Genomic DNA, 22,008 nt, shown 5'->3' on the forward strand with positions numbered 1-22,008 from the left:
TTGGTGAATAAAACTGCTTTGCTGTTCTTCTTTAATTACCATTTGAAGTTTTCTGCTAATTAGATTTCGGTGCTCAGGGGCCGGACTGTGCACTGGGGTCTTCTCCTCCCTGTCTGATTTCTAGCCCCTTCGCTGCCTCCGGTCTGTGAATGACAGATCACTGCTGAGATTACAATCAGAGGAGGCCGGTGATTCACAGACCGGAGCCAGCTGAGGGGCCAAGGAATCACATACAGGGAGGAGAAGACCCCAGTGCACAGTCCGGCCCCTGAGGACCGAAATCCAATTAACCGAAAACTTCAAATAGTGATTAAAGAAAAAGCACAAAGCTGATTTCTTTACCAAAGTTATCCATTTAATCAGCATTACAGTGCCATTACAGCTATGTTTTTACATTATATTACAAAATTGTGCTGACAGGTTCTCTTTAAGCTGCATCAGCAGTCTGTTTGCATGGCAAGATAATATTGAAACAAGCTTTCTTAAAAATGTTTGTCCATGATTATATTGCCCTTGCAGAAAAGCCAGGTAGCCTAAGGTTAAATCCTAGCTCTACAGGTTTTGATTAGGTACACTTGATTAGTTCTGCACATAACCAGGCTAGGGATTCACCTTAAACAGTTAGCTGGGGGAAGCCGAGCAGAGTGGATGTTATTGGAGCTTGAGAGAGACAAGCCAGAATCTCTCTCCGAGAAGAGACTGCACAGGTCGTGTGCACCAAACTGCGAGCATCAGTGGCTGCTAAAGGTAATAGTTGTTTTGTGTGACCGAACTGGGGCTAGCTCAGCCATGTATGAATAGTCAGGGTCTATTTTGTTTATTTAGTGCCTGGACAAGGCTACGGATTTTGTGTTTTCATGGTTTTATTTTTGGTGCTGTGCAACCTGTGGAAATAAACATCACTTTGTTTTGACACAAGAATCCAGTGCCTGGGTGGATGGTACCTACTCCCTACTTGAGAGTGTGAAACCCTATAAATGTGTAATCAAGTTGCCGATTATCCGATGAAGAAGCAAAACACTCTTGATCTTTTGTGCAGCGAAAAAAAAATTGTCATTCTCGGCAGTGCATCGTCCTGTGTAAATAGGACTCGCTCTGCCATGGCAGCCTATGTGCACTGGGTGATCTAGTATAAATCGCCCAATGTACATCATTTAAACGACCACAGATAGGTAAAAGTTTACCGATCGGCAGTCATATTGTGCCGCAAGTCAGTTAATGTAAACTGATCTAAACTTTACTGGTTGCTGCAGTTTGTATTAAAAGCTGCAGATCTAGCAGTGCTCTTAATATTGAGCCCTTTATAACCCCGCCCACACCACTGATTGGCAGCTTTCTGAGTACAGTGTACATAGGCAGAAATCTGTCAATCAGTGGTGGGGTGGGGTTTGACTTTCTAGCAGTAGGCTAAGTAGTCCCTGTAGTTATAATCTCCTGCTGATAATTTTTTTTTATAAAAACTACAGCAAGCAGCCCAGTAAGTGACAAATCACTGGAATGAGAGTCTCTGCCTCTACCTCATGCTGCTCTCAGATTAGGTGGCAAAAACCTGGTGACAGATTCCCTTTAAGGTGTCAGGAGACATAGCTGATGGCTGAACATGACTCGCCCAGGGGGATATGGGGGACTCGGTACCCGGGCTTTTACCTTCTTGGGATGTCACGGCGGTCGGCTCCCGGGCCCTTACCCTGGGGTCACTCTTAAAAAGGGGTTTGTTACTTGAAGGGATGAATAACAGTTTTGTCTCGTGACGCCACCTGTGGCTCCTGGTAATGGGTACCAGCGCTGCTACAGACCTCCGGGGGTGATGGGATGGCAGCTGAGGTGTTTCTGCTCCCCACAGGCAGAGCGGGCCCCCGGGGCAGGGTTGATGGAAGGGATGCAGGTGAGAGGTCGGGTCAGGGGAATGACAGACATGCACACAGGGGATTCGCTTCAGTACCTTTACTGGTGTAAACGGCAGGTATGGTCCAGGGTACTTAGCAGGAAGGGTGCACTTCTGGACTTTCCCCAGTGAGCGGGTAGTAGGCCTCCTGGTCTGTTTCTTCCTCTCTCTAAAGCTCCTGGCCAGCCTGAAACTAGGCCTAGCTTCTGTACTGTTTCACTCTCTCACCTGTCTGCTTGGTAGTAGAACTTTTCTCTGGCTACCACTATCCCTGGATGCTGGGGCCTTCGTGGTTCCTAGTTCTGTAAATGATTATAGCTTCAGGTTGACCAGGGGTCTGGAATCCTCTTGGTATACCGGTTGTTCCTACTGGGCGTAGAGGACCCTGTAAGCGCGGACCCGGTGTCCGGCTTGTGTTCTGGGGTGAGCTTAAGATGCTCCTCTGCCCCCTTAACTTCTCTCTCCTCTCCTTGCCTCCGGCCACACTCGGGGCCCTCAGCACAGCAGCTCAACAGGTGCTGCCTCTTCACTGATCTCTAGTGCCAGCACACTCTGCTACCTAACTCCACTCTCCAGTATATATATCCCTAACAGGCTCCCTCTGGTGGTATGAGGTGGAAGGGTGGAGGTGTCTGTGTATATTAAGGGCCTCTTGTGGAGAAGTCCGTCCATGCACCCTTTTGGGTCCTGTGGCATCTGTGATAGCAGAGTGCCACAAACGCTTCTTTGGTCGACAACTATCTCTAGTTTTTGTGCATGTTAACAGAACAGGAGAGTTGAGTTGGAAAATCAGATGGATTGCTGCAGATGTGTAACTTGAACCTCCTGAGTCCCAATGCAAAGCCTGTATCAGGTGCCCCCAACTAGTATGTTTCATTAATAACATTGGTGTCTTTTTCAATGGCTGAGTAGCTTTAAAGCTACCTCTGTACCGCCTCTGTACCTTCTATAGCATCATCATTCGATTGTTAGAAGCCACAGAGCAAGGTGTTATGGTAGGAAAGCAAATATAAGATGATTATTTTGAATATTTTATTATTAGTAATTTAGGTTACATTATGCCTCATGTTTCTTGATTATAAATATTATAAATTAATTGCTGTAAGATTTGCTTTGGCCTAGTTTTACAATGTCAATACTGTTTCAAGTTATATAAAGTCTTAGCGAAACTTGATTTAGCCTCCAACATTTGTTTCTGTAAAGACAGTAATTATTTATGTGATTTTCTTTTGCAAACAACCCGATACCAGCCTAGATCCTTATCCTAGGATTAATATAGCTCCAAGCCATGCTCAGAAGTGAAGGTTTTATTGAATAAAATGCTATTATGAATTCTAACTTCAGCTAAGCTTGTGTTTGTTTATAGACTGTATCCTTTCATTAATTTCCTTGTTACACCTGAGCTCATCTACCTTGTACCTTTGTATGTTATACAATAGCAAATAGTAACAGAGTTATTGATCAAAGCTTTTAGCCTTCATTACTGGGATCATTCCCAACAAAAAACAGCAGGACATTATGCAACAAGGCTACCAAGCATGAAGGAAGCCAGTGTGCAGTTATTTCTTACCATGTACTCTTCCCATTCAATGTTTGGCCATTAGTGGGTTTGTAATGCTTTTCTTTAACAGTGCTTTTAATTCTGATTTACTTAAAAATTTAGGCCATTAATAGAAATAAATGGTAAGGGCTCCCGACAGGGTACAATGTACTACATTGTAACAAGGATAAGATAGCAGTAAATATGATGGGGAAAGAAAGAAAGAAAGAAAGGTAAAGACCAGAAGACAATTTAGTAGAGCCTCCTAAAGAAACAGTAAAAAAAGAAGGGCAGGGCCATCTTTATTGTTGCACAAGTAAGTACAGTGCATTCCAGTTGAGAGTGAAGTGATTTACTATACTCACTAAGAAGTTATATTTTATCAGAAGTTGTTTAAAAGGGTTGTTGGCATCAGGAGGTGTGTAGTACTGATGTCATGGCTACACATACCTGCCAGAAAGTGTGCACGATCGCGCAGGGGTCTTACTCTAAAGGAAATCATCAGAAACTTTCCTATTGAGGAAATGTAATTGTTTTATTTTAAAAGAGTTTAATGGAACATATTAAAATGAATCTGTCAGTAGGATCAGCCCTCCTAAGCCATCTATATGGGCATGTAGGTCATAAGAAGCTGAATAAAATGATACATTGATATCTGCAATCTGATGTCTGATTTCAGAGAAATCCATATTTTTGTTATATGTAAATGAGCTGTTAAGATCTATGGGCCGGACATAGATTTCCCCGCGAATCTATCTCAAGGTCTTATTTAAATGAAAGGAGCCGTTAGCAGTAAGCTTTGGAGGCAGATTCTCAGGGAGATCTATGTCCGGCTCATAGATCTTAACAGCTCATTTGCTTAGGAGGGTTGATCTTACTGACAGATTCCCTTTAAAGACCATTTCAATTAACCTTTATTACGTCAGAAATCAAATCAGGTATTTGTCTCTGTTCCTTCTCCCCTGTCTGTCAAGCCGCATACAGATATAACAGGGAGGTGGACTTCAGTTTGGGACAGGAAAGTTATTTAAATAGTATGAGCAATGCAGGCTGGGAAGTGAGGTAGAAGGAGGCTACAGCACATACAGTGGTGGCCAAAAGTATTGGCACCCCTGCAATTCTGTCAGATAATACTCAGTTTCTTCCTGAAAATGATTGCAAGCACAAATTCTTTGGTATTATTATCTTCATTTAATTTGTCTTCAATGAAAAAATACAAAAATAATTGTCCTAAAGCAAAATTGGATATAATTCCACACCAAACCTAAAAAAGGGGGTGGACAAAAGTATTGGCACTGTTTGAAAAATCATGTGATGCTTCTCTAATTCGTGTAATTAACAGCACCTGTAACTTACCTGTGGCACCTAACAGGTGTTGGCAATAACTAAATCACACTTGCAGCCAGTTAACATGGATTAAAGTTGACTCAACCTCTGTCCTGTGTCCTTGTGTGTACAACATTGAGCATGGAGAAAAGAAAGAAGACCAGAGAACTGTCTGAGGACTTGAGAAACCAAATTGTGAGAAAGCATGAGCAATCTCAAGGCTACAAGTCCATCTCCAAAGACCTGAATGTTCCTGTGTCTTCCGTGCGCAGTGTCATCAAAAAGTTTAAAGCCCATGGCACTGTGGCTAACCTCCCTAGATGTGGACGGAAAAGAAAAATTGACGAGAGATTTCAACGCAAGATTGTGCGGATGGTGGATAAAGAACCTCGACTAACATCCAAGCAAGTTCAAGCTGCCCTGCTGTCCGAGGGTACAATAGTGTCATCCCGTACTATCCGTCGGCGTCGGAATGAATAGGGACTGTATGGTAGGATACCCAGGAAGACCCCACTTCTTACCCCGAGACATAAAAAAGCCAGGCTGCAGTTTGCCAAAACTTACCTGAGAAAGCCTAAAACGTTTTGGAAGAATGTTCTCTGGTCAGATGAGATAAAAGTAGAGCTATTTGGAAAAAAGCATCAACATAGAGTGTACAGGAAAAAAAAAGAGGCATTCAAAGAAAAGAACATGGTCCCTACAGTCAAACATGGCGGAGGTTCCCTGATGTTTTTGGGTTGGTTTGCTGCCTCTGGCACTGGACTGCTTGACCGTGTGCATGGCATTATGAAGTCTGAAGACTACCAACAAATTTTGCAGCATAATGTAGGGCCCAGTGTGAGAAAGCTGAGTCTCCCTCAGAGGTCATGGGTCTTCCAGCAAGACAATGACCCAAAACACACTTCCAAAAGCACTATAAAATGGTTTGAGAGAAAGCACTGGAGACTTCTAAGGTGGCCAGCAATGAGTCCAGACCTGAATCCCATAGAACAACTGTGGAGAGATCTCAAAATGGCAGTTTGGAGAAGGCACCCTTAAAATATGAGGGACCTGGAGCAGTTTGCCAAAGAAGAATGGTCTACAATTCCAGCAGAGCATTGTAAGAAACTCATTGATGGTTACCGGAAGCGGTTGTTCGCAGTTATTTTGGCTAAAGGTTGTGCAACCAAGTATTAGGCTGAGGGTGCCAATACTTTTGTCTGGTCCATTTTTGGAGTTTTGTGTGAAATGATCAATGATTTGATTTTTGCTTCATTCTCTTTTGTGTTTTTTCCTTTCAAGCAAATTAAATGAAGATAATAATACCAAAGAATTTGTGATTGCAATAATTTTCAGGAAGAAACTGAGTATTATCTGACAGAATTGCAGGGGTGCCAATACTTTTGGCCACCACTGTATAGTGCTTGCAGGTTGCTGATGAAGAGAAAATACCCACATGAAAAAAGTGCATGACAGGTTACAAAACATGTGAATCAAGGCCAAAAGAAGATTTAACTGGTTTTCATTACATGGGAGGAAGTCCTTACTTTTCTACAGTTTTTGTGTGAAATCACAGCTACACTTTAAAATTTTTGCAAAAATACTCTGTAACGAAACTTTAAATAGACTTTGTAAAAATATGTTAAAATGTCTCCATTTACAAGTATTTCATAAACATGACCCACTGTTTAGTAATAATATAGATTATCAGTAAATCTCATACAAAGCATCAACTTTTCCATATAATGGTGGGTTTTGCCAGGAGAAAAATAGCTTTGCACAGGAGGGCAACAAGTATTCACATCCATTCGGGTACTTCAAGGAGAGACATTGAAATTGCTGCACATCTTAAGGGATATTATGGGATTAGAAACTGTTAAAATGCTCCTTAAACCCAGAAATATTTAATGGTGAGAAAAACAAACCGAAGTAATTTTCTCTTTGTATTTTCCCTTTCATCCAGCTGCTTCTATAATGACAGCTCTGTTCAGGTATTACTGCTTGCAAAGCTGGAAAAACAAAAGCATTTTCTCCGCAAATAGTCGTTTATCAGTGAGGGAGGCCATGAGAAGTGAATTATTAGCCGGGCTTCCCCTGGATATTTGTTCTTTGTGAAAGTCAGACGTTTCGAGCTTCTGAGTTATAGTTAAAAGTTCACATATAATTTATGGGTTTGGGCTGTACACTTCTTGTGTTCTAAAAGGTCTCAGAACTTTAAAGCCGCAAAAAAAAAAAGACAAAACTTTCATAATCACAACAAAATTATGTGACAGATATAAAAAAAAATTTCAGGTAAATAAGGCTCGTACATAGTTTGCTCTTTATTGCAGTAACATACAGATACGAAACCTGGCGATATAGAAACAAAGCAGAAGAAGAATCGACGGCTTTTAAATGTGGTGCCTGAGAAGGATGTTATCAATATCATGGATGGTGAGAAGAACAAACAAATCAATTTTGGAACTAAACAAGTCATAGAAGCAAGAATTACCAACCTACGATTGGCCTATTTTGGACACATCATAAGAAGAGAGCAATCACTGGAGAAGGACATCATGGTCGGAGGGATAGAAGGAACAAGGTAAAACACCACAGTTGAGGCCAGCGGTTAGTTGCAGCAGGCATGTGAATTATTTACATCGAGGACTGGCGGTGACTTCCAAAATGGCAGCACTGGAGGGGCAGGGGATTTAATAGGTTCACTTTTTATATATATAATTTCCCACTCTTGAAACTCTGAAATCTATCATGCTAAATTTCTGCAGCTGAGAGGGTGGAGGTGTGAATTTTGCAAGTGCTGCCTTGGGCACAAAGACAGTTTGTGTCCCACCCTTATGGCACCACTCCAGCATTTCTCGTTTACTGCAGGATTAAACTTGCTCCGCTAATCTAAGTTTGCTAAGCCTAGTATTATATTTACCAGCCGCCGTCTTCAGCTGCTCCTGGCGCCGCTCCGGTCCTGCACCACCATCTTGTGATCACAACTTCTAATTGACCGGAAGTCAGGGGTAACAATCACAAGTTTTCAGTGTAAGTGTATGAGAGCCATATTATGGCTCCATTCTGGCTCTCATAGACTTACATTGAGAAGTGACTTCCGGCTCACCCAGCAAACACTGGAGCAATCCGGCAGGTCACAAACTGCTCTACTCTGACCAGAGTGGTGCCGAGAACAGATGAAGACGGTGGCTGGTAAATATAAGACTAGGGGCAGGGAACAGGAAAGAAAACAATTCTGGAATGGTTCTGTAATTTACAAATTACTGCCCATATTCACTGTGCTATACAGGATATTAAATTTTTTCCAAAGGTTCGGTCCAATTTCACAATGTCAGACACACATTTAGTCTGCGCCCAGTTGGCAGACCAATTTAACTTGGTTTGTCATTAACAACATTTTGTGATACAAATCTCCTTCGGCTGGATTCACATATCGATGAGTCACCCTCCGAGTACCGACTGTGATGTTTGGACTCATTTATATGCGCATTCGGCTGTTGAGTTTGGGTCAGGAGACCCGCGGGCGGTCCAAACATCACAATGTGTACTTGAACCTTAAAAAATAGATTTGTGAAACCGGCCTTTTGGATAATCAATAGGAAAGTGGGCAAAACTAAGCTCTTAAAAGTAAAATAACTCTAACTTGAAAGTTACATATCTTTTTATTAAAAGAAAAACTTTACGATATGAATAACCAGAAACATTATGGTGTTTTACTTACAGCAAGACCTAATCTTGTTTTCCCAGGTTCTGCATTAGAACAGGTAAGTTTATGCTAAATTTCAAAAAACTGTAACCCAAACAATTCAGATTTCAATGTTCATGTTCAACAAAGCTTAACACTCCATGCTTCGGGTAAAATTAGGTAATTAATGCAACTGACTGCTTACGATTAAGCCTAAAATAATAAACTGAGAAGCACTGAACTGTTTTAGCTTTCTTTATAAGATCTGAGTTTGATAAACACGGTTCTGTTCTTGGTCAGGCTTCTCTGCAGCTTTTCAGCCAAAACGCCTAAACAGAACACAATTTTATTTGCTGTGATAAATAACAATGTGTTGAAACTATTCCAAAAACTTATTGATGTTGTAAAATTGCCAATATTAATTTTTTTTCCAAGGCTTATATAAATGCAAACATTTAGCTTAATCATATGACTAGACCAATTTAGTAATGTCTTGAAGCCCAGCACATCATTTTGAAATGATAAATATCACTTAGTGCTCACAGTATTGAATAAATAGTGTTTTTTACAATATATTTTTCCTTTTTTTCAGCTCTCAACTCACAGTAAACCAAAAGCATATGCTAGCTGCTTGCCAAGATCCGTTACAATGGGAATGCTCTCTGCTTGTGGAGAATACATTTTTAACTTTTTGCAAATGTAAGCTAAGATATGCATGTTCTCTTCACTGAACCATCCGTCCATGTACTTTCATTCGTGACAGATAAAACATCACCATAAATGAACACAATGGACTCAGATTTATCATTTTAATACAGAGAAAGCCTTTAGAATTTAAGTAGGGTCCTGTGTAAGCATTCATGTCCTCTGGCTGTCTCTAGAAGCCTACAAAACTGAAGTCTTTTGCCCCAAAGAATGATAAGACTCAACAGCTCTCATAACCAAAGTCAATCCAGGGTATTTTACTTTCTAAAGAAGTTCATAATAAGGTTCCATTCACACGGCAGCATTATCTTGAATGAGCATTCCTAAGAATGCTCGCTTCCCAATAATCTTGTAGTCTAAAGAGGCTGCCGATCACCTGAGGAATGAGCAAAATGCTCATTTGTCAGATGAAATGATCTTTACGCACTGAACGATCTATTACAGTTGCAGATCAGCAGGCATTTAGTGCTGTCTGTCAAATTTTGCAAATTAACCTTAAAGGGGTTGACCAGTCATGATGACATTCCGGTCACCAGGCATCAGGAACTTACTTTGATCATGCGCACTGCACGATCAAAGTAACTTCAGCATGCAGCGCTGCCAGACTGTATAGCAAAGAGATGCTGCTGCTGCTGCATCTCTATGCTATACAAGCGATCAGCCTGAAAAAAGTGAAAGTCCCATAGTGGGACAAAGTGTAAAAGTAAAAGAAAGTGTCAAAAGTGAAAAAAAATGGTAAAAATATAAAAAAATTAAAAAATATTATACTATATAATGTAAATAAAAATGGTACCACTGAAAATGTCATCTTGTCCCACAAAAAACAAGCCACCATACAGCTCCATCAGCTTAAAAATAAAAAAAATTATAGCTCTCAGAATAAATCAATACAAAAAAAAATATTTTTTCTTAAAATAGTTTTTATTGTATAAAAGAGTCAAAAACATGAAAAAACTATATAAATGTAGTATCGCTGTAAATGTACTGACCCGAAGGATAACGCTGCCCTATCAATTTTACCACAAACGGAACAGCATAAAAAAAGAACCCAAAAAATTCCTTAATTGTTGTTTTTTGTTTATTCTGCCCCCAAAAATTGGAATAGAAAGCGATCAAAAAATGTCAATTGCTTGAAAATGGTCCCAATAAAAACGTCAACTCGTCCCGCAAGAAACAAGCCCTTACATAATTGCAAAAACTAGTCTTTGCAAAAAATAGCGTCTTTTAGTGTATGACAGCTGACAAACATAAAAACCCAATATGAATCTGGAATCGCTGTAATCGCACCGACCTGAAGAATAAAGTCATCTAATCACTTATACCGCAGGAGGAACGGCGTAAAAATTAAACTTTAGGGTTGTTCTAGGCTTAGGGTTAGGGTTGTGCTAGGGTTAGGGTTGTGCTAGGGCTAGAGTTGTGCTACGGCTAGGGTTGTGCTAGGGCTAGGGTTAGGGTTGTGCTAGGGCTAGGGTTATGCTAAGGTTAGGGTTAGGATTGTGCTAGGGTTAGGGTTGTGCTAGGGTTAGGGTTGTGCTAGGGTTATGGTTGTGCTATGGTTATAGTTGTGCTAGGGTTAGGGTTGTACTGGGGTTAGGGTTGTGCTAGGGCTAGGGTTAGGGTTATGCTAAGGTTAGGGTTAGGATTGTGCTAGGGTTAGGATTGTGCTAGGGTTAGGTTTAGGGTTGTGCTAGGGTTAGGGTTGTGCTAGGGCTAGGGTTAGGGTTGTGCTAGGGTTAGGGTTAGGGTTGTGTTAGGGTTAGGGTTGTGCTAGGGTTAGGATTGTGCTAGCGTTAGGATTGTGCTAGGGTTAGGGTTGTGCTATGGCTAGGGTTTTGCTAGGGTTATGGTTGTGCTATGGTTATGGTTGTGCTATGGTTATGGTTGTGCTAGGGTTAGGGTTGTGCTAGGGTTAGGGTTGTGCTAGGGCTAGGGTTAGGGTTATGCTAAGGTTAGGGTTAGGTATTTGCTAGGGTTAGGATTGTGCTAGGGTTAAGTTTAGGGTTGTGCTAGAGTTAGGGTTGTGCTAGGGTTAGGGTTAGGGTTGTGCTTGGGCTAGGGTTAGGGTTGTGCTAGGGCTAGGGTTAGGGTTGTGCTAGGGCTAGGGTTAGGGTTGTGTTAAGGTTAGGATTGTGCTAGGGTTAGGATTGTGCTAGGGTTAGGGTTGTGCTAGGGCTAGTGCTGTCCTAGGGCTAGGGTTAGGGTTGTACTAGGGCTAGGGTTATGCTAAGGTTAGGGTTATGATTGTGCTAAGGTTAAGATTGTGCTAGGGTTAGGATTGTGCTAGGGTTAGGATTGTGGTTGTGCTAGGGTTAGGGTTGTGCTAGGGCTAGGGTTAGAGTTGGGCTAGGATTAGGGTTGTGCTAGAGTTAGGATTGTGCTAGGGTTAGGATTAGGGCTGTGCTAGGGTTATGGTTGTGTTAGGGATAGGGTTAGGGTTGTGATAAGGTTAGGGTTAGGGTTATGCTGGGGTTAGGGTTACGGTTGTGCTAGGGTTAGGATTGTGCTAGGGTTAGGTTTAGGGTTGTGCTAGGGTTAGGGTTGTGCTAGGGCTGGGGTTAGGGTTGTGCTAAGGTTAGGGCTAGGGTTGTGCTAGGGTTAGGGTTAGGGTTGTGCTATGGCTAGGGTTGTGCTAGGGTTAGGATTGTGCTAGGGTTAGGTTTAGGGTTGTGCTAGGGTTAGGGTTGTGCTAGGGCTAGGGTTAGGGTTGTGCTAAGGTTAGGGTTAGGGTTCTGCTAGGGTTCGTGTTGTGCTAGGGTTAGGATTGTGCTAGGTTTAGGATTGTGCTAGGGTTAGGTTTAGCGTTGTGCTAGGGTTAGGGTTGTGCTAGGGCTAAGGTTAGGGTTGTGCTAGGGCAAGGGTTAGGGTTGTGCTAAGGTTAGGGTTAGGGTTGTGCTAGGGTTATGGTTAGGGTTGTGCTAGGGTTAGGGTTGTGCTAGGATTAGGGTTGTGCTAGGATTAGGGTTGTGCTAGGATTAGGGTTGTGCTAGGGTTAGGGTTGTGCTAGGGTTGGGGTTAGGGTAGTGTTGGGGTTGGGATTTTTTCAAAAGTAAAGAAAAAAAAATGATGACGATATGGTCACTAGTGTTGAGCGCAAGTGCTCGCTACTTGAGTTTGCATCGGGTGCTCGGATATGCACCAAGTATCGTGGGTGCTCGAGGGACATGCTCGAGTCTCAGCCTCACGGGGATTGCCTACCATGCACGAGCGATCCCCCATGTCTTTTTTGGGTGTCTAATAACCATGAAACGTGCGGGGCGGAGACTCGAGCATGTCACTCGAGCACCCACAGTACATGGTGCATACCCGAGTACTCGATGCAAACTCAAGCAGTGAGCACTTGCGCTCAAGACTAATGACAACTTAATAAATATGATGACCTAATGTTAGCAAATTCTGTGTCGTACCTCTGGGTTTAAAATGTTCACTATACCCCTTAATAAAATCCTTGTGGGGTGTAGTTTCCAAAATGGGATAAATTGTGGGGGGTCTCCACGGTTTAGGAGCATAAGGGTCTCTCCAAACGCGAAATGGTGTCCGCTCTCTATTCCAGCCAATTTTGCGTTCAAAAAGTCACACAGTGCTCCTTCCCTTCTGAACCCTGCTGAGCACCCAGACAGTGTATTTTCCACATATATGGGGTATCGGCATACTCATTAGAAATTGCACAACAAATTGTATGGCGCAATGTCTCCGGTTATCCTTATAAAAATGAAAAATTGGGGGCTGAAAAACATTTTTGTGGGAAAAATGTGAAAATTTTATTTTTACGGCTTAATGCTATAAACTTCTATGAAGCACCTGGGGGATCAACGTATTCACCACACATCTAGATAAGTTCCCCGAGGGATCTAGTTTCCAAAATAGTGTCACTTGTGGGGGATTTCAATGGTTTAGGCACATTAGGGGCTCCTCAAACGCAACTTGGTGTCCGCTAATTATTCAAACAAATTTTACATTCAAAAAGTCAAATGGCGCTCCTTCCCTTCCGAACCCTGCCATGCGCCGAAACAGTGGTTTTCCCCCACATATGGAGTATAGGCATGCTCAGGAGAAATTGCACAACAAATTTTGGGGTCCAATTTTTCCTGTTACCATTGCGAAAATAAAAACATTTGGGTCTAAAGTAACATTTTTGTGAAAAAAGTTATCTGTTCATTTTTTTCTTCCACATTCCAAAAATTCCAGTGAAGTACCTGAAAGATTAATAAACTTCTTGAATGTGGATTTGAGCAACTTCAGGGGTGAAGTTTTTAGAATGGTGTCACTTTTGAGTATTTCTGTCATAAAGGTCACTCAAAGTCACTTCAAATGTGATGTGGTCCCTAAAAAAATGATTTTGTAAATTTTGCTGGAAAAATGAGAAATTGTTGGTCAACGTTTAACCCTTATAACTTCTTAACAAAAAAACATGTTGGTTCCAAAATTCTGCTGATGTAAAGTAGACATGTGGGAAATGTTATTTATTTCATGACTATGAAAATTGTACATTCACACTGAAGGCATCAAAACTATGAATTAACACATGTGGAATTATATATTTAACAAAAAAGTGTGAAACAACTGAAAATATGTCTTATATTCTAAGTTCTTCAAAGTAGCCACCTTTTGCCTTGATGACTGCTTTGCACACTCTTGGCATTTTCTTGATGAGCTTCAAGAGGTAGTCACCGGAAATGGTCTTCCAACAATCTTGAAGGAGTTCCCAGAGATGCTTAGCACTTGTTGGCCCTTTTGCCTTCACTCTGCGGTCCAGCTCACCCCAAACCATCTCGATTGGGTTCAGGTCTGGTGACTGTGGAGGCCAGGTCATCTGGCGTAGCACCCCATCACTCTCCTTCATGGTCAAATAGCCCTTACACAGCTTGGAGGTGTGTTTGGGGTCATTGTCCTGTTGAAAAATAAATGATAGTCCAAATAAACGCAAACCGGATGGAATAGCATGCCGCTGCAAGATGCTGCGGTAGCCATGCTGGTTCAGTATGCCTTCAATTTTGAATAAATCCCCAACAGCTCATCAAGAGAATGCCAAGAGTGTGCAAAGCAGTCATCGAAGCAAAAGGTGGCTACTTTGAAAAACCTAGAATATAAGACATATTTTCAGTTGTTTCACACTTTTTTGTTAAGTATATAATTCCACATGTGTTAATTCATAGTTTTGATGCCTTCAGTGTGAATGTACAATTTTCACAGTCAGGAAAATACAGAAAAATCTTTAAATGAGAAGGTGTGTCCAAACTTTTGGTCTGTACTGTATCTCTCTGATTTAAGGGTATGATAATTCAAATTTTGAAAATAGCAAAATTTTCAAAATTTCTCCCAAATTTCTGAATTTTTCGCAAATAAACGCAAGTCATAGTGAAGAAATTTTACCACTATCATGAAGTACAATATGTCACGAAAAAACAGTCTCAGAATCAGTTGGATCCGTTGAAGCGTTCCAGAGTAATTACCTCATAAAGTGACAGTGGTCAGAATTGTAAAAATTGGACAGGTCAGTAACGTGCAAACCACCTTTGGGGGTAAAGGGGTTAATTTTTCACTGTCTACCATTCGCTTCCTATCCTTTAACATGAGAATAACCCTTTAAAATAATCTAATGTTTTAAAAGTGCACAAGCTCTTACTGTGCTCAAACACTTTATCCAATTCCTGGATATTTTGTTTAGGCAGCATGGAAGTTGTTGACAAGTTCCTTTTAAATTGTAGCCTTCCAAAATAATTCTTAGATTTCTAGTTCTCAGGGAGCGCTACTTTTTACATGCTGCGCACATTTAAATGGGTATCCCCCGACTTAAACATTTATACACCTAACTTTTATAAACATTCTTAGCTATTTAAAAACTCCCATAGAAGAAAACTGGGAGAGCTGCACATCCTGTATATGATATCAATATGTCATTCTTGTCCACAATCACATTGCAATGTAATTCCCATGTCCAATTTTAGTAATGTTATTTAAATATAACCTTTATTCAAGAAAGGTTATATTTTAATAATATTACTCCAATTGGATTAGAGTTTGGACAGTGAACTTATATTTTGTTTATTGGAGATATTTTGATTATTATTATTAGTCAATGAATAGGTAATTCACATATCGGTGTAAAAAGTTCCAAAATTTACAGTGACAAATCCTATTGAAAACAACCCTGATACTGGCTGCGATCCTGGTAAATGTTTGTGACTATTTTGTTGTATATGTAATTCTTATTTCTGTAACATAATTAAAACCAATTATGGTTTCAGAGAATCTTGCCAACTTTTCTTTCCAATATAATAAACATTCATTAATCACAGTGAATGTTTAGCAAAAATCACACGAGAAAACACCAAATGTCTTCATTTTTAGTAAAACAGTAATCCATATCACTCATCTGTAGACCACTTGTTGAACATGGTGGAGAAGCTCTGAGATAATTAACTAATGTTACTCATTCGACATCAGACGTTTAGAACTGACATGATAAGACCACGTTTGCTTTATTAAACTAGCATAAAGGTTTTCAATGTAAATCATATTCGAATTGAGGATACCAATAAGGACTTTCACATATTGTCTCAGGAAACTATCCAAAATGAGAAATATTCCAACATCCACACAAAATATTAGATGAAGCCTCCTAAAACCATAAGAATTAGCAGCAACAGTCTTATCCTTCGGCTTGTTTAGGTTCCTACATCCCTATCTGAAAGTCTTATATATTGCCAATCACAACGATTTACCCCCTTAACTCAACCATAAACATCTGTAACTGAGCATCTCTTCTAGGAAACAGTTATTTTTTTTCTAAAAACAGAACCTAATCCCAACCAAAGCCAACCAAATTTACTAACTTAAAGAGTTATGTCCTCAATAAACCAGTTCACATCAAAGCTTTCTGAAAATGTGGCTACCAAGAAAAAATTACACCCTACAGACTTAACCCTTCATTATTCTAACTGTTTAAGATTCCCCCCAACTCTTCCAGGGGTATGGGGTCCCCCACTTTCAATAACCTCCACATTATTACACAGTGCTTCATTTCAAGTGTAATGGTGGTGGACTGTGTTGTTGTGTTCCTGACCCTGAAGAGACCAATCGCATCATATGCATTATGTCATGTGTCTTTGTATTGTGTCATGTGAATTGTATTGCATTGTGGTGTTTGCCTGTGTAATGTATAGAGTGTGATAAGTATTGTTAGTATAATATGCATAGTGTGTAAGGAAGTTGTGCCCAGCAACAAACAGCAGAGTCAGAAGTAGTTAAGTGTTGAGGCTAGCCCCAGGGGGAGGGCTTAGTGATAGGGATAAGACTGTGATTCCTGAATAGAGTTAGATAGAGTTTGGAGAATAACAAGTGTACAGTGCTGCCAATGGGTGATCCACAGCTAGAAGAGACTAGAGCAAAGAATAGCGAGACCCTAAAGAGAGTTACTGACGAGACTTAGAGACCTTCTGAAAGATGTTATCGGATAAGAGCCACGAGAAACCCGAGAGCTTGCTAGTGCTGAAGGTAACGGACCTAAAGAGGACTGAGAGCATGGGACTAGTGGGGTTCCTGAGCAGTAGATCCAGGGCATCTAAAGTGATAGGATGCAGAACCGCTGAGCGAGTGGAAAGAAACTCACTGGTCAGGACTGTGGCCTAGAAGCTGGGTTGTTGTGACGTAGAGACGAAACAGGTAAGCTGCAAAGCCCTGACATAGCCTACAGAGGAAGGATACAGTGGGAATAAAAAGACTTCTTATTGTGAATGAAACGTGCTTAAGACTGTGTATCCACTATTCCATGTACATAACCCTTATCAAGTTCAGTAAAGTCCCCATGTTTGAACAGAAGTCTCCTTTATTAATCTGTGGAATTCGTGGTCCAGACCAGCCAACACCATCAGCTAAAGGCATAAGGCAACCCACACGGGCATAAGGCCCACACAGCACTAACACCAAGACCCATCCACGACCCACTCTTTCATGTAGCACACCGGGGCGTGACAGGAGGAAACCAGTGTCTCATCGGTGGCTGCCGCCCGAGCTGCATTGCACAAGCACAGAAAGTGAAATCAATTATTGTGAGCTGTATCTAAATATCGCTATAAGATCCACTTTCCCTCCTTCCACACTCTCCAAAATTGTTTTTATTTATTTTATTTTTGCTTATATAGCACCACCATATTACGTAGCACTTTACAGACTTCAGCACCACTATCCCCATTGGGCTCACAATCTCAACTTCCTATCAGTCGGTCTCTTGAATGTGGGAGGAAACTGAAGTGCCCAGAAGAAACCCACGTAAATATGGGGAAAACATACAGACTCCTTGCAGATGTTGTCCTTGGTGGGATTTGAACCCTGGACCCCAGCAGTGCAAGACTACAATGCTAACCACTGAGACAAAGTTGATGCAAGACTATTTAGTTACAAAGTCATAAACTAAGCCATAAACAGTTAATTTGTTGACATAGGATCTTCCTCAGACTCTCCGATTGTCAAAGATGTCTCACCATGAACAAAATAGGAGCAAGTTAGAAGAATCATCCATTTTTGGGCATTTTGGATCAATTTTGGAGAGTGCACAGCTTTCCATATTAGTTGTAATTTGGGTTGGTAACCTACTCCAAGCACCATTGAAATGTGGCTTAGATCCAGAACCAGAAATTCTCCAGATATCCTATAATATGATCTACAATACTAATCAGTCTGCATAAAAGCTCATTTGGTGTGTGAAATATTTTGGTGGACTGTCAGGAAAAAACAACTTGAGCAACTCGGCTTACAACTTATAGATCTCTCAGGACGGTCTTGACATCGATATAAATACTAAGGAGTTGTGCCTGTAGATCATGACTCCATGATCATGATGTCCAATGATCATAAGACAAAAAGTATTTTCACAAGGGCACGGACTTTAAAGGGCTTGGTTAGTACTTTTTTATTGATAGCCAATACCTACAAAAGCCATTAATATCTGATCGGTGGGGGTTCAACGACCGGCACCCCCAACAATCAGCTATTGCCGGTGCCAGCAGCGGGCAGTTGTTGGATGTTGCCGAACACAGAAGCTCTGTCATTTCTATAGTGAATTCAGTCAGGTACTACAGATCCACCCCTACAGTACCAAACCGCGGAGACTATAGTTTGGCAGAGTAACTGTGTTTCGGCAGTGTCCAACAACTTTTGTCAGCCTCCGATGCTGGTAATACCTGATCAGTTTGGTGTGTTGAATGTCGCACCCCCACTGATCAAATATTGATGGCCTATCCTAACAATAGGCCATCAATAAAAAAGTAGGGACCAACCTCTTTAATTTTGGTACTTTATGCGCAAAAATACGTAGTGAAATTGCATTTTCTCTGCAAGCTAAGTTGAGGAGTTAGTTTTTTCAAATGAAATCTAAACGTACTATATTTCATTATTTACATAAAAGACAAATTTTCTTGTAAGTTGCACCCTAAGATCAGAGGCGAGGACTGTCCAAATCTCACGCGAGCAGTAAAATGACCTGCATATTTTAATAACATCATTGATGTGAAAATAGCCGCAGTCCTTGCAATTATTACGTGTTATTATGACTTCCATAATATCTATCATATTTCTTGTACAAGGGATACAAAATATAATAATACATAATAGCAGTAATTGATGTAATTTCTACAAAATAGCTGTATTACAAGCCTCGGTCTATTCCATATACAGATGTGAGCTGTATATATACATAACTGGAAAAATAAATGTTAATCCCCCTGCAGCTTTTTGGGGAGAGATAACATCAAGCATTCCAAAACAATTAGCAATTATTGGAACATGACTTGATGGCTCACTGACTGGTAATGGAAACAGACATAGGCTAGAATAATATAGGTTTTCATGTAGCGCTAGGAAGTCAGGTAAATTGAGCCTGAGCCTGGATATGAATGTTAGTTTAGAGTTACCAAATATTGTTTTTCCCAGGAACAATTCTATTTTTGAGGTTCACCAATCAGCAAGATAATGTATTAATGACACATAACAAAATACAATTATTCCAACAATGTTCTGTAATAAATCCATATAATGATCCCACAAGTATAGGCAACTGGAGGGCTATCTATCTTTTTCAATAAAGCATATACGCTGCTATTCTTAGACGTCTTGTACTTTAGATTTCCCAATTATAAGACCGGGATCCAAGGGGTAACGTTTCTCCTTGTCAAGCCTGGCATGCCTAAGTGAGGAGACTTTTAAGCCTTGCAATGCTCCTCTGGGAAATTATTTGCATACTATAAGACCAATTTCTTGTTGATTGAAATTTTACTAACCAGCATTTATGTGGAAAAGTACCGTGGCTTTATAGATGGACTCACACATGGCATGAAAATTGTAACTCCACCCCCCAAAAAAAGTGGAATTTCTGTTGCAAATTCATGCCGTATTTGTGGTGTTGCATAGTTTTTTTCTGCCCAAAAGGGTTCATGCACATGACCAGATTGTCAATGTGATCTGACAAAACATTGGATCGCACTCATACAAAAATGATTCTATGAGGCAGTGCACATGACCAATATTTTCCTCAGACCGAGCCGGTCCTAGGAAAAAAATTACAGCATGCCCGAGATTGATCCGATATTCTGATCACACTCGGCCATGCAAGTCAATATGCCCGTTGAAAACATCGGGCAGCACTCGGACGACATCTGAGTGCAGTCCCATTTTCAAGGACTGGCATAGTGAAGAAAATTGAGAAATGTTTTTTTTCCCCATCTTCTCCTTATCCAAGAAAATCAGATCCCCCTATGATTAAACTCTGATCAAACTCTTTATAGTGTGATTAAAATCATCCTGATTCTCTTGGATGAGAGAGTATACCCAGGTGTGACCCTAGCATAAGACTACATGGGTGAAGTGGATTTTTCCATTATGAAAATATGCCATTTGCGAGCCTTCCTTTAGTGATGTAAATAAAAAAAAAATCCAAAAAGTTCATGCTATTATCGTAAAGCAACCCGCCACCCTATTCCCAACAAGTAACTATATATTTTGCATGCATAGCCACTTTCTCTGCTGACCGCTGTTCTTCTGCTGCCTGCTCCTCTGCTTCCTGAGAGTCTGTCCCCTTCAATCAAACATAGCCTTGTGGTGTCAAGAGGAGTTCATCGGTAAGTCTAAACTATGCCTCCTCTGCCTTTCATGTGCTGAGGTATTGGCAAACAATGATGACATCGGTGCGATGAATGAAAGAAGAAAGGGTCGTTTGGACTTATTGTTGTGCTGCCCATGCCATTGCGCCAGAAATAATAGATTGAATTGGATTGGAACACAGATAGAAGAGGAGGCAGGAGAAGAAGAAAGGAGGTCAGAAGGGAAAATGACTCTAAATGCAAAATGGAAAGACACAACGCACTTTTGAGGGTTGATTAGAGAGTCATTTAAAATCCTATTTAAACCTTTCCCTTGATGACCAATTTTCATTTTTATATTTTCATTTTTTTCTTCCCCTTCTTCCAAAGGTTATAGCTTTAATATTTTTCCATCAGCGTAGCCATACAGGGCTTGTATTTTGCAGGACGAGTTGTAGTTTGGAATGAGACCATTCCAAAATTCAAAAATTCAAAGTGCAGTGAATAGGTGAAAAAAATGGAACACATTGGCCCCAATTCATCAAAACAATTTCGAAAGAAAATCGCCGTTCTTGATAAATTGGAGCCATTTAGATTTTATGATTGTGTTGTAAAAATGACCTGGAAACATGATTATTCAGGTCAGCAAAAATAACAGCAATATCAAGCTAACGTAGTTCTCTTTTTACTCAAGTGGTGAAAAAGAAATTGGAATTTTGTAGAAAAAAAAAAGATTTGTATTGGCATTTTCCAAAACCTGGTATTTTAAAAAGGACCTGTCACCAAATCCTTTTTAAAAACGTATTTTATTCTGGTTACAGAGATCTGGTTCCTTTTTAGTAATTGCTAATTTTTATGGTGTTCACCAAAGGGGCGTTGCTCTTAGGACTCTCTGGGGGCATGTCTTTAGACTCTTCTACATAATTATCCAGTCTTTTGTAAAGACCATAAAATTAGCACTAAATAAAAAAGCCCACATCTCTGGAGCCAAATGGCGGATTTAAGAAAAACAAAAAAATAGATTGCTCAGGGGAGCAGCGGGAATCAAATAAGAGCAAAAAGTGGCCACTTTTGATCTAGAGATAGGTTTTCTTTAAGTTTCATCACAGCCTTTCTACTGTTCCCAAGTAGATAAGCCATCATAAAAAGTTGTATGACAGCCGCCTACTCCATTCTCCCCATGCAAAACACTTGTCAAGCATGAATCTGTATGGTTGGGGTAGGAGTAGAGATGCGTGGATTGCTTTGCACAAGGAGCTGTGTGAATGTCCTTATCGTTTGGGTTCACCGGCATGGTGTTTGATTCACCGGCCGGGGAGGACACCATCTGTGCGACACGCAGCGCACTAGTGATGATTTTCCAGCCTGGCCAGTCATAAGGGATCTCGGAGGCTAAGCAAATTTGAGCAACTTCTGACCACGGCTAGAGATTATCGACCTGGACCATGAACCGGGGTTTCGCAAAGTGATCCGCTCATTTCTACTTGGGAGCAATAGTGCTCCAGCGTTCAGGGGACAGTTATAGAAGATGTATGAGCATCTTTAGAATCATAGAATTCCATAGAATCAGCAAAAACAAAGGCAAACTGAGAAAAAACAACATAGTATTTTTTTTCTTCCAGGCCAAACATTCAGCTTACGGCCCTAGAGGTACATAATATCCATAATTAATGCAAAGTTGCTCATTGATGACCTGTCTGGGGCCTATGTAGGGAAAATTAGTTGGAATTTGCAGAGGGGTTGGCACATTATGCAATAAATCTGGCTTGCAACAGCGTCTGACCTCTGCAGCAAAATAATGCAATAGTTAAAAAGC

The 22,008-nt window shown here is 40.7% G+C and overlaps 1 long non-coding RNA gene across 1 annotated transcript; it reads left to right on the forward strand.

Moving 5' to 3' along the window:
• Window positions 1-566: 566 nt before the first annotated feature.
• Window positions 567-11,075, forward strand: LOC141265053 (uncharacterized). The gene is made up of 3 exons (XR_012320039.1): window positions 567-747; window positions 7,061-7,311; window positions 9,008-11,075. It is a non-coding gene; the product is annotated as an uncharacterized lncRNA (long non-coding RNA).
• The last annotated feature ends 10,933 nt before the right edge of the window (window positions 11,076-22,008 follow it).

The sequence above is a fragment of the Phyllobates terribilis genome, unplaced genomic scaffold (assembly GCF_046119375.1).
Source record: "Phyllobates terribilis strain yellow unplaced genomic scaffold, ASM4611937v1 Scaffold_4__5_contigs__length_816908805, whole genome shotgun sequence".
Lineage (NCBI taxonomy): Eukaryota > Metazoa > Chordata > Amphibia > Anura > Dendrobatidae > Phyllobates > Phyllobates terribilis.